Raw genomic sequence first — 11,028 nt, forward strand, 5'->3', positions numbered from 1 at the left:
GTTTCTGATTCAGTGGGTCTGGGGGTAAGACCAGCTAGTTTACATTTCTGACAATTTAATTACTGCTGCCTGCTGCTGTCTGCTGCCTGCTGCTGCCTGCTGCTGCCTGCTGCCTGCTGCTGCCTGCTGCCTGCTGCCTGCTGCCTGCTGCCTGCTGCCTGCTGCTGCCTGCTGCTGCCTGCTGCCTGCTGCTGCCTGCTGCTGCTACGGGAACCACATTTTGAGAACCACTGCCTTAGTTTAATGCATAAAGAATCCCAGATCAAGGCAATCTGGCTTTAGTAACAAGCGCCCTTTCTGATGGGGCTGGTTTCACAGGACTATTTTAACTTTGCTTCTCTTAGATTTTTCTAGCTGCAAGGGGTGCTGGGTGTGGCCAAGGGTGTGTGTGGTAGGGGTTGTGAGGAGTAGGAAAGAGATGCATCTGGACAAAGCCTATTTCTGTGCTCCTGGTGCCTCTGGACCTTTGAATCCTCAGGCAGCCTTCTTTCTCCCAGCATGGGCCTGTTGTCCTCAATGACCTCACTTTCCTGAAGACAGCATCCCAAAGAAGCAGACTTGCAGCCATTGCCTGCCCCTGACTAGGTCTTCAGGGAGAGTGCTGTGGACTGGATTCCAGCCCTTTGGTGACCCACAATGCCTGGCCAGCATGCTGGTCTCCTTTCCTGGTCCCCTTCTTCTGTTCCTTTTCTTCTCTGGGCCCCAGCTCCTATCTGATCTGCTTCCAGCTTTCAGAAGCAACCGCCTCAAACACCACTGCTGTGTGCACTCTCCTGCTCACAGACCCAGGGTGACTCCCTAGTGTGCCTCATGGTTAAAGTAGAAGCTGCCCAACTTCAACTCCCCCCACCCACAAATATGTCCAGCCTCATGTTCACTTTCTGCCCTTTGAGACTCCAGGGCCTCAACCAAAGAAGCCTCTGTATTGTCCCTGTACAGGAGATAACATATATGAAAACACTCAACATGTCCGCCCAATCCTTCCCCTTTCCCCTTGGATTCTCGTTTCAAAACATCTACAAGCAGCGGCTCTCAACCCCTTTGCACCTTGGACCCTGTTGGCAGACCCATGAAGCTCATGGATCCATTAACAGAATAATATTTGTTTTTTTCATAAATGCGTTTGAAAAATACATAGGATTATATAGGGAATTTATTATACTGAAGTACAGTTTTGAATTTAAAGAAAAACTGTGAAATGATAACATATGTGCTTCTTTATTAACACATTAAATAACAGTAACTAGTGGTGGGCATAATAACTACCATAATTTCAAAGTAGTGATGAGCATAAATGATACTTTGCGAAATGTGAAACAGCATGTAATGTGATATGAAAATATTTATTGGTGACACTGTCACATGTACTGCTGATAATACTGTGGTTTCTTGCCTAGGTTCATTCAACATGCTCAATTTGAGTTAGAGGTGGGTGAAGATAAAGATATAGTCCATTTTCCCATCCATACTCACGGACCTCTGAATTCCATACTCTGACTACTTCTGCTTCACAATGCCCTGAGCGCTTTGCCCACTTAGTGTGCAAACATATTATGAGTCATTTATTCAGTGCATGTTATGAGCTCTTCACCCTACCCACATTAAAATGTAACCTTACACCAGCTGCACAAGGTAGGTATTGTTATCCTCACCTTACAGCTGGGGAAATGGAGGGATCCTCTAATGTTAACCCAAGATCACACACAGATGAAAAGGGAGAGACAGAACTTTTGAACATAGCGCTATACTCTGTCTCCGTATCATTTACTTGCCTCACAGCTCTTTGGAACATAGAATGCAATTTGGGGGTGGAGGCGTGGCTCACTTCATTATGTTTTCACACAATACTGAATAAATTACTGAGTACTTATTTGTGAGAGAGGGTCAGGAAAACCCATTCACTGAAGAAGCCTACAGACTGCATGTCGCTGGTTGGGGAGGGCTAAGGATGCTGGAGCTGAGTCTGTAGCTGTGGGTTTCCCCCTGTCTGCCTGTGCACAGGCTCTGAAAGAGGGGCCAGCCTGGGGCTCAGCAGGAGGGCACGAATGTGGAGCTGATACTCAAACAGTACACACCGGTAACCATATTGGTTTTTACATATTGAAATGTTTACATACCAATAAGTAAATATAATAGTACCTGTGAGAAGCAGTAAAAGTAACCATCTAAATTTTCACATAAAATCGGTAGATGTCATGATGACCCCTGATAAATGGGCCTCCTATTGCAGTGACATCTGAGAAACATCCACAGTGCTCACCATCTGCCTGTCTCACATAGCCAGTGCAGTTGTGTTGTCCAGTGCTTTAGAACACATCACCACTTCATCATTACCCTTAAATTACGTCATGGCTACTGCTACTCTGAATACTTTGAAATTTTTGTTATTTATTGTTAGTTCTTGTTGAAGTTGTCGATGTGTGTGATATTTTTGCACCTATAATTTCAAGATTTTTAAATAAGACAATCAAAATTAAACATCCAGAATCAAGAGAAAACAAAGTTTGGATAATTATCTCACCTTTGATGTTAAATATGAGAACCATGAATCTTCTGAATCCCTGGGAGAATAAAAAGGATATCATAATAATAACAATGAACTGCAGCCTGGCACATCTTACACTATTGTGGAAGAAAATAAAAAACAGAGTAGCCTGTATCATCTTTCGAATAGCGTAAGTATGTATATAGAGAGAAACAATTTATATTCCTGAAATGAAAAACCACCTGATTATTTACTTTCAGGGACTGGCTTGTTTTATATACAAGTTTTAATTTTTTTTTATTTTGTATTTTTTAATAGATTATATGCACAAGGTAGAAAATTCAAAAGGTGCAACATAGTATGCAGTGAAATGCCTCCCTGCCTCCCCTGATCCCCAGCCTCTCTGTTCTCCCTGTCAGAATCAGCCACTGTCACCAGTTTCATATGTAACCTTCCAGAGTTATACTGTGAGAATGCAAATCTAAATGGGGACTGTCTAGTGTTTTGTTTTGTTTTTACAAAACGGCAGCATACTCTAAACATTGTGCTTCCCAATCCTTTGTTTTGTAACTAACACCGTGTCCTAGAAAGCATTCCACATCAGAACATGAAGAGTTGCCTTCCTTTTAACGACTGCCTAGAATTTCCTTATATGGAAGAAACTTGGTGTTTTTGACCAGTTCCCTATTGACAGATATTTTGGTTATTTTCTTTTTTTGGTCATTGCAATCAATGCTACAAGGAATATACTTGTACATCTTCATTCCACACATCTATGTGTACATTGGTGGGACAAATACCTGGAAATTTATTCAAAAACTGCTCCCTCAGTGTCTACTGAGGGTCAGACTGGGGACTGACTCAGACAAGCCTGCTCCCCAACATCAAAGAGCTCACAGTCCAGTAGGGGAGACAGACATGCCACCAGACCGGGACAGCTCAGAGGGGTCAGGACTGGACTAGGGGAAGATGGAGTGTAACAGGGGAAAGATATTAACCACAAAACTATTAGAGTGATGCTGAATAAATCCCTTCATTTCTAACATGAGGTCAGGGCCTTGGTCTGTCTGGGTCATCCTTACTCCTCTGTCCCTGGTGCCCAGCACAGGGTTTGGCATACAGAAGGCTCAGTGAGCATTTAGGGAAGGAGCAACTAGGCCTTCAGTTCCAGCATCGAGATTGGAATGGGAGGCAGGACCCTGACTTTCTCCTGACTTGCTCTGTGACTGTGGGCAAATCATGTCCCTTTCTGTGCCCTTCTTCCCTCATCAGTTATATGGGAGGCTCCCCAGGCCCAAGAAGGTAGCAAGGTGGTGAAGAGCATGGGCTGTGAATTCAAACATAGGTTTGGATCCTGACTATGCCCGACTGGCTCTGTGACCTTCAACAAGTTACTTAACTACACTGTGTCTTGGATTCCTCCTCTGGAAAATGAGGCTGATTATAATAGTAGCACCTACCTTTCAGAGTTATTGAGAGGATTAGGCAGGTAAATAAATACCAAGTGCTTAGGACAGAGTCTGCCACATAGTAAAAGCTAAATAAATGTAAGCTCTTTGCTCTTTCTCAGAACATAGGCTTATTTTCATCTTAGGGTCTTTGCACATGTCACTCTACCTGGAACACTCCCCCATGCCACCCACCCCATCCCCTCATATCTTGCCATGGCTCTTCTCCGTTTCTTCATTCAGGGTTCTGCCCAAATATCACCCAGAGAGGCCATCCCTGACCAGCCATCTAAGGTAACGAAACGCTGTCATTCTCTCTTCCTTTTTTTCCTTGCTTTGTTTTTCTCTGTTACTCTACTTTTTTTTTTTATTACCTGCTTTGAAATATGAGTTTATGCTATGCCTCCTCTAATAGAATGAAAGTGGCCTAAAGGAAAGGATTTTTTTTTTCTTTTTGCTAACTGCTATATCCTTGGTGCCTAGAAGAGGGCTTGGCACTTATCAAACCTTCAAGAACATCTGTTGACTAAATGTAAAAATAGCTCGATGAGGTGGTTACTGTTGTCACCCCCATTTTAGAGGCAAGGTAAAGTAATTTGCCCAATGTCACACCAACTAACACAAAGTAGAGTCAGTATTTGAACCCTGGCAGTCTGACACAAGAACCCACTCTCGAACCAGGATTGTTTTATTTTTGCAAGTTATGTAAATGTTGGTTGCCAATGGTCCTAAAATGTTATATCTAAAAGTTGAGAGTGCTAAACACACACATTTCACAGAATGACATGCTCATCCTCAATATATTTCCAAATTAGAGACGGGCATTCTTGTTGTCCCACAGTTTGAGAATATGATTTTATGGCAGGTCGACATTTTAACATCTTTTCTGTGGCCGGCAACAGTGATAGCCACCTTATAGGCACATGTCTAAGGAGGCTCTCTCCTTCCATTTCTATACAATCAAAAATTCTCATAAGTCCTTCTGAATGTTTTGAGGAAATTGAAAAGCGACCAAAAACATTCACTCACACTCTTTTTTACCACTGTAGTGTACAAGGTATGCAGGACATTTAGCAGGTAAGACCTGTTCATTTTCTTTGGTAAGAAGCGTTTAGACTGGATGGAGTTTGCAAATTTCACATTTTTCGCTATCTTCCCTATACGCAGATATGTGAACAAAGTCTAGTTTGTATTTAAACAAATATAGGGTAACTCCCAGGGACAGTGGTGCTGAAGGTCTCTGAGAGATGGCTCACTGAGATATAAGAAAGAGGAAGCATGATCTCATGGGACAGAAATCTAGTGGAGTTATATACATGTACATATATATAAAGTATATATAATATTATGTATAATATAATATATATAATACTTATTATATATATAATAAATAAACAATTTCATATCATAGTTAAGTAGTATGAAAAAATTCCACAGGTACTCTGACAAAGAGTGTTTGTACCAGGAGAGAATACTGCCTCAAATAGGGAGAAAATAAAAGGCTCTCTGATTAGGTGACATTTGAGCTGAGGCCACAATACAAAACTACAGGGACTGGGAAAGAGCAGATCGTGATGGGCCTTTAATACAGGGTAGGTGGTTTGGAAGCTATTCTAAGTGTAGTGGAAGGCCACTGGAAGGTTTTTAGCATGGAAGTGACACGATCTGATAAACATTTTAAAGGTTTCCCAGCACATATTGTATGATTCCATTTATATGAAATGTCTAAAATAGATATATCTATGACAGAAAGTAGATTAGTAGTTGCCTAGGGCTGGACTTTGTCTCACGTACTTTGGACATGTCATCAGGAGGGACCAGTACCTGGAGAAGGACGTCATGCTTGGTAAAGTAGTGGGTCAGCAAAAGAGAGGAAGACCCTCAATGAGATGAGTTGACACAGTGGTTGCAACGATGGGCTCAAGCATACTAACGATTGTGAGGATGGCACAGTACCAGGCAGTGTTTCGTTCCGTTGTACATAGGGTCGCTATGAGTCTGAACACACTTAAGGCACCTAACAACAGCAACAACAGGGCTGGGGGATGAGAAGTGACTGCTAATGGCTATTGGGTTTTTTTTTTGGGGGGGGGGGATGATGAAAGTGTTCTACAATTAGATTGTAGTGATGGTTGCACACAATGTGAACTTACGTTGAATTGAATTGTATACTTTTCGTGGGTGAATTGTATAGTATGTGAAGTATACTTCAATAAAGCTTTTGAAATTTTTTTTTCCACTTGTAGCTAGGTGGATAATAGGCTTTAGAGGGGCGGGAGTGGCAGAAGCAAGACCAGTACAAGGATATTGCAGGTGAGAGATGATATTGCCTTGGGACCACTAGGGTGGTCCAGGGTGGGAGATAAAATTGCATGGTTTTGAAATGTATTTGTGTGTTAGAAATATTAGACCTTCTGACGTCTGGATTGAAGAATCATAGATAATTAATATGTTTTTAGCCTGAATGATTCGGTGTATAGAGGTGCCATTTACTGAGTTGGGGGAACATACATATTTGGAGTGAAAAGTCCAATGTTCTGCTTTGGGCATGCTAAGTTTATGAAGCTTGTGAGTCATTCAAGTGAAGATAGTGAATAGCCAGTTGGGTAGCTATACAAATAAGAAGATCATAGGGTAGAGCAGGTCTAGACACAAGGATTTTTGGTGTCATCAACATATATTTGGTGTTTTAAACCATGGGACTGTATTAGTTCATCTAGGGAGACAGTGTAGACCAAGTAGAGAAGAGAACCCAATATAATTTCCTGGAGAATGTCTATTATTCTAGAGTTGACCATCAGCGTGTGCTCAAGCCCCTGACTCAAAGTTTTCAGCCTGAAGTCTCATAAACCTTGATTAAAAGAAAAAACAAACATTTTGAGTCTATGGAAGGCTGCTTGTCTTTAGTCACTCAGGACAACAAGCAGGGACTCTGTACCAGTTAGACAGGGTATTTTTAGTTCCCAGGATTCAGTCTTCCAAATTGTAATGAGCACCTGAGCTCTTCAAACAATCTTCATATCTACTAGTCAATAAATCAGTCAGTTCACTGACAAATATTTATTGAGCTCACACTATGTGGCAGACAGCTAGGCGGTGGGAATATAGAAAATCAGAGTTCTTGTCTTTATGAAGCATTCACTGTAGTGTGTGTTGTGATGGTGAGAGGCGGGAGGTGAAGACTTATAAATACAGGAACAGTCACTGTTATGGATTGAATTGTGTCCTCCAAAAATGCATGTCAATTTAAGCCACGATTCGCAATATTGTGTTGATTGTCCACCATGTTGTCATCTGATGTGATTTTCCTATGTGTTGTAAATCCTGCCTCTATGATGTTAATGAGATGGAATTAGCGGCAGTTATGTTAACGAGGCAGGACTCAATCTACAAGATTAGGATGTGTTTTAAGTCAATCTCTCTTGAGATATAAAAGAGAGAAGCAAGCAAAGAGATGGGAGGGGGGAACATTATACCACCAAGAAAGTAGTGCCAGGAGCAGAGCATGCCCTTTGGACCTGGGGTCCCTCCACTGAGACGTTCCTAGACCAAGGAAAGATTGATGACAAGGACCTTCGTTCAGAGCCCACAGAGAGAGAAAGCCTTCCCCTGGAGCTGGCACCCTGGATTTGGACTTCTAGCCTACTAGACTGTGAGAGAATGAACTTTGGTATGCTAACGCCATCCACTGGTGGTATTTCTACTGTAGCAGCACTAAACAACTAAGAGTTACATTCCAACAGTACCATAGGAGCTACAGTAGAGGTAAATACAGACTTCTGCTGAACCACAAAAGACGGAGTGTCTAACTGTGACTTTGGAGCTCACTATGAGCTTATCTAGGGAATGGATTTTCACCCCAGGATGCATTCCAGGATCATTACCTCTCTGTCATGATAGTTAAAAATATAGACTTCTGAGCCCATTTTAGACTTTTGGAAAAAATCTCTGAGAATAGTGTCTTGGAATCAGTGTTTTCTAAAAAGCTCCCACGGTGCTTCTCATATACTACCAGCTTTGGGACACTGTAATCTAGTGCAGTGATTCTCAAAGTGTAGTTTCCAAACCATTTGCCCCTCAAGTTCATTCTGATGCATGCTCAGGTTTGAGAAACATTGGTCTTGCTAAGTGGTCCTTAGTTATGGTTACACATTAGAACCACTTGAGGAGCTTTGAAAACATTCCTAAGTCCAAGTCCCACTTCGAACTCTTTAAGTTAGAATCTCAGGAGAGAAGTGCTTAGAAAACAACATTTTTAACCCCCACCCACCAGGTGATTCTAATGTGCAGCTATAGGTGAGAGCCACAAGCCCGGCAATTGATGAGGGAGGGTATTCTGGGAGAGGACATTGCATGTGTAAGGGATGGAGGCGTGAAAAGGCACAGAGGAAATAATGAAAAGTTAAATGTGTCTAAAACCTATAGTGTGTAGGTTATGGAGGAGGCAACAGGATACAAATTCAGAGTGATAGAACAGGACAAAATCTTGAAGGGTCCTTCATATTAGGATACCTTGAAGCACTTCCTCTCATTTCCTTCAGAAGTATTCAGTGATTCGTTTAAGTCCTCCTACCTTGGTTTTCATTTTATCGAACTGTGTAATCTGTAGTATGTTGCCAAATTTAGGTGCATTAAGTAATGCACCATTGCAGTACAAAGCATCCTTTATTTTGACAAAGTAAGTTTTGACTCTAAAAAATTATTATAAGTAGTTAAATTAATAAATTGCTGAAGTAACAGAGTGTGTGATTCCAAATAGTTTTCACCTTTAGCAAATTTTTTGCTAAGAAACTTTTAGTGATATTTCAGAGAAAGAGAAAGACAGATAACACTCTATTCTCTTATGTTCCATGTTTTCAAGTCCTATTAAACACTATTCTGCACGTCTACCCTTTTCTACTAAAGGTCGCAACCAGAATCTCATTCCTTCTCTTCCTTCCCTGCCCTTTCCCTATTCTTCCTTTCTCCTTCCTTTCTCAATTCCCACCCTCATCTTTCTTCTTTTATTTTTCTTGAATCTATTTTGGTAAGGTAGATAATTGTTCTTTTGATGTAAATTTAAATGTATTTGCATAAAATTGTTCATAGCATTCTCTTGTGATTTTTAAAAATATCTATTATACTGTACTTATGTTCCTTTTTTATTCCTAGAATTGCTCATTTGAGATCTCTCTCTGAATTGCCATATGTATGTCTTTAATCAGCTTTTGGTTGTGTTGATTCTATGTTTTCTTCCTTTTATTTTCTTTTTGTGATAGTTAATATTATGTGTCTAGGCTATGATTCTCAGTGATTTACCAGACGCTATGTAATCAGTTCCATTTTGTCATCTGATCTGAACAACCAATCAGTTGAAAGGATGGTTTCCTTGGGGATATGGCCTGCCTCCAGTACATAAATGGATGTTCTGGCAAAGCTTGCTCTGTCTCCATCCTGCTCTCTTATTGCCTGACTTCAGGTTCTTGAGACATAAGCCTGCAAAATTCTTCAGCTTGCTACCTGACCTGCATATTTTGGATTTGCCAGCACCCACAACCCTGTGAGTCAGCATAAGCCTCAAGCCCGGCACCTTACCTGCAGACTTGGGGTCTCTTAGCCCCTACAACCACATGAGCCAGCAGAGGTTTTCAGCCTGCCACCTGGCCCATGGATTTGGGACTTGCCAGTTCCCACAATTGCGTGAGCAATTTCCTCACAATTGCACGACCTATTTTCTTTAATTTTTTTTTATTGTACTTTAGGTGAAGGTTTACAGAACAAATAGTTTCTCATTAAACAGCTGGTACACATATTGTTTTATAACATTGGTTAAAAACCCCACAACATGTCAACACTCTCCCTTCTCGACCTTGGAGGAGCTTTTTTTTTTTTTTTGGTGAAAACATACATAGCCAAAGTTACACAATTTCAAAAGTGTCTACATGTACAATTCAGTGACATCGATTACATTCTTCTGGTTGTGCTGTTATTCTCATTATCCTTTTCCAAATTATTTCATTACCATTATCTTCAACTCACTGCCCCCTAGGCTTCCCATCAAACCTTTTGAATTGCTATTGTCAATTTGATCTCACATAGATAATTCTTTTTTTTTTTTGTACCTTAGATGAAGGTTTACAGAACAGTTTCTCATTAAACGGTGACTACACATATTGCCCTATGACAATGGTTAACAACCACACAACATGTCAACACTGTCCCTTCTCAACCTTGGGTTCCTTATCACTAGCTTTCTTGTCCCCTCCTGAATTCTAGGACTTGTCCCTGGACTGCTGTGCCTCATTAGTCCTGTTTTGTTTTATCGGGCTGGCCAATCCTGGGCTGAAAGGTAAGCCTTGGGAGTGACTTCACCACTGATCTAAAAGGGTGTCCAAGGGCCGTACTCTCAGAGTTTCTCCAGTCTGTCAGGCCAGGAAATCTCGACTTTTTCTGTGAGTTAGAATTTTGTTCTACATCCTTCTCCAGCTCTGTCCAGGACCCTCTGTTGTGATCGCGGTTAGAGAAATCAGTGGTGGTAGCCCTGCACCATCTAGCTGTACTGGACTCAGTCTGGCGGAGGCCGAGGTAGCTGTGGTCCATTAGTCCTTAGGACTAAGCTTTTCCTTGTATCCTGTTCTCCTCATTCTCCTTTGCTCCTGAAAGGGTGAGACCAGTGGAGGATCTTAGATGGCTGCTCACAGGATTTTAAGACCCCAGATGCTATTCACCAAGATAGAATGTAGAACATTGTCTTTATAAACTGTGTTATGCCAGTTGAGCTAGATGTTCCCTGAGACCATGGTCCCCACAGCCCTCCACCCAGCCATTCAGTCCCTCAGGGAATTTAGATGTGTCTATTGAGCTTCCATGACCCTTCCTTGTACAAGTTGTGCTGGTTTCCCCAGTATTGTGTACTGTCTCACCCTTCACCAAAGATACCACTTATCTATAGCCTATTTAGTATTTCCCCCACCCCCCAACCACTCACATCCCTGGTAACCAACAAAGGTTGTTACTTTTTGTGTGTAAACGTTTTCATGGGTTATTACAATAGAGGTCTCATACAATATTTGTCCTTTTGTGATTGACTTATTTCACTCAGCATAATGTCCTCCA

The sequence above is a fragment of the Trichechus manatus genome, unplaced genomic scaffold (genome assembly GCF_000243295.1).
Source record: "Trichechus manatus latirostris isolate Lorelei unplaced genomic scaffold, TriManLat1.0 scaffold00284, whole genome shotgun sequence".
Classification (NCBI taxonomy): Eukaryota; Metazoa; Chordata; class Mammalia; order Sirenia; family Trichechidae; genus Trichechus; species Trichechus manatus.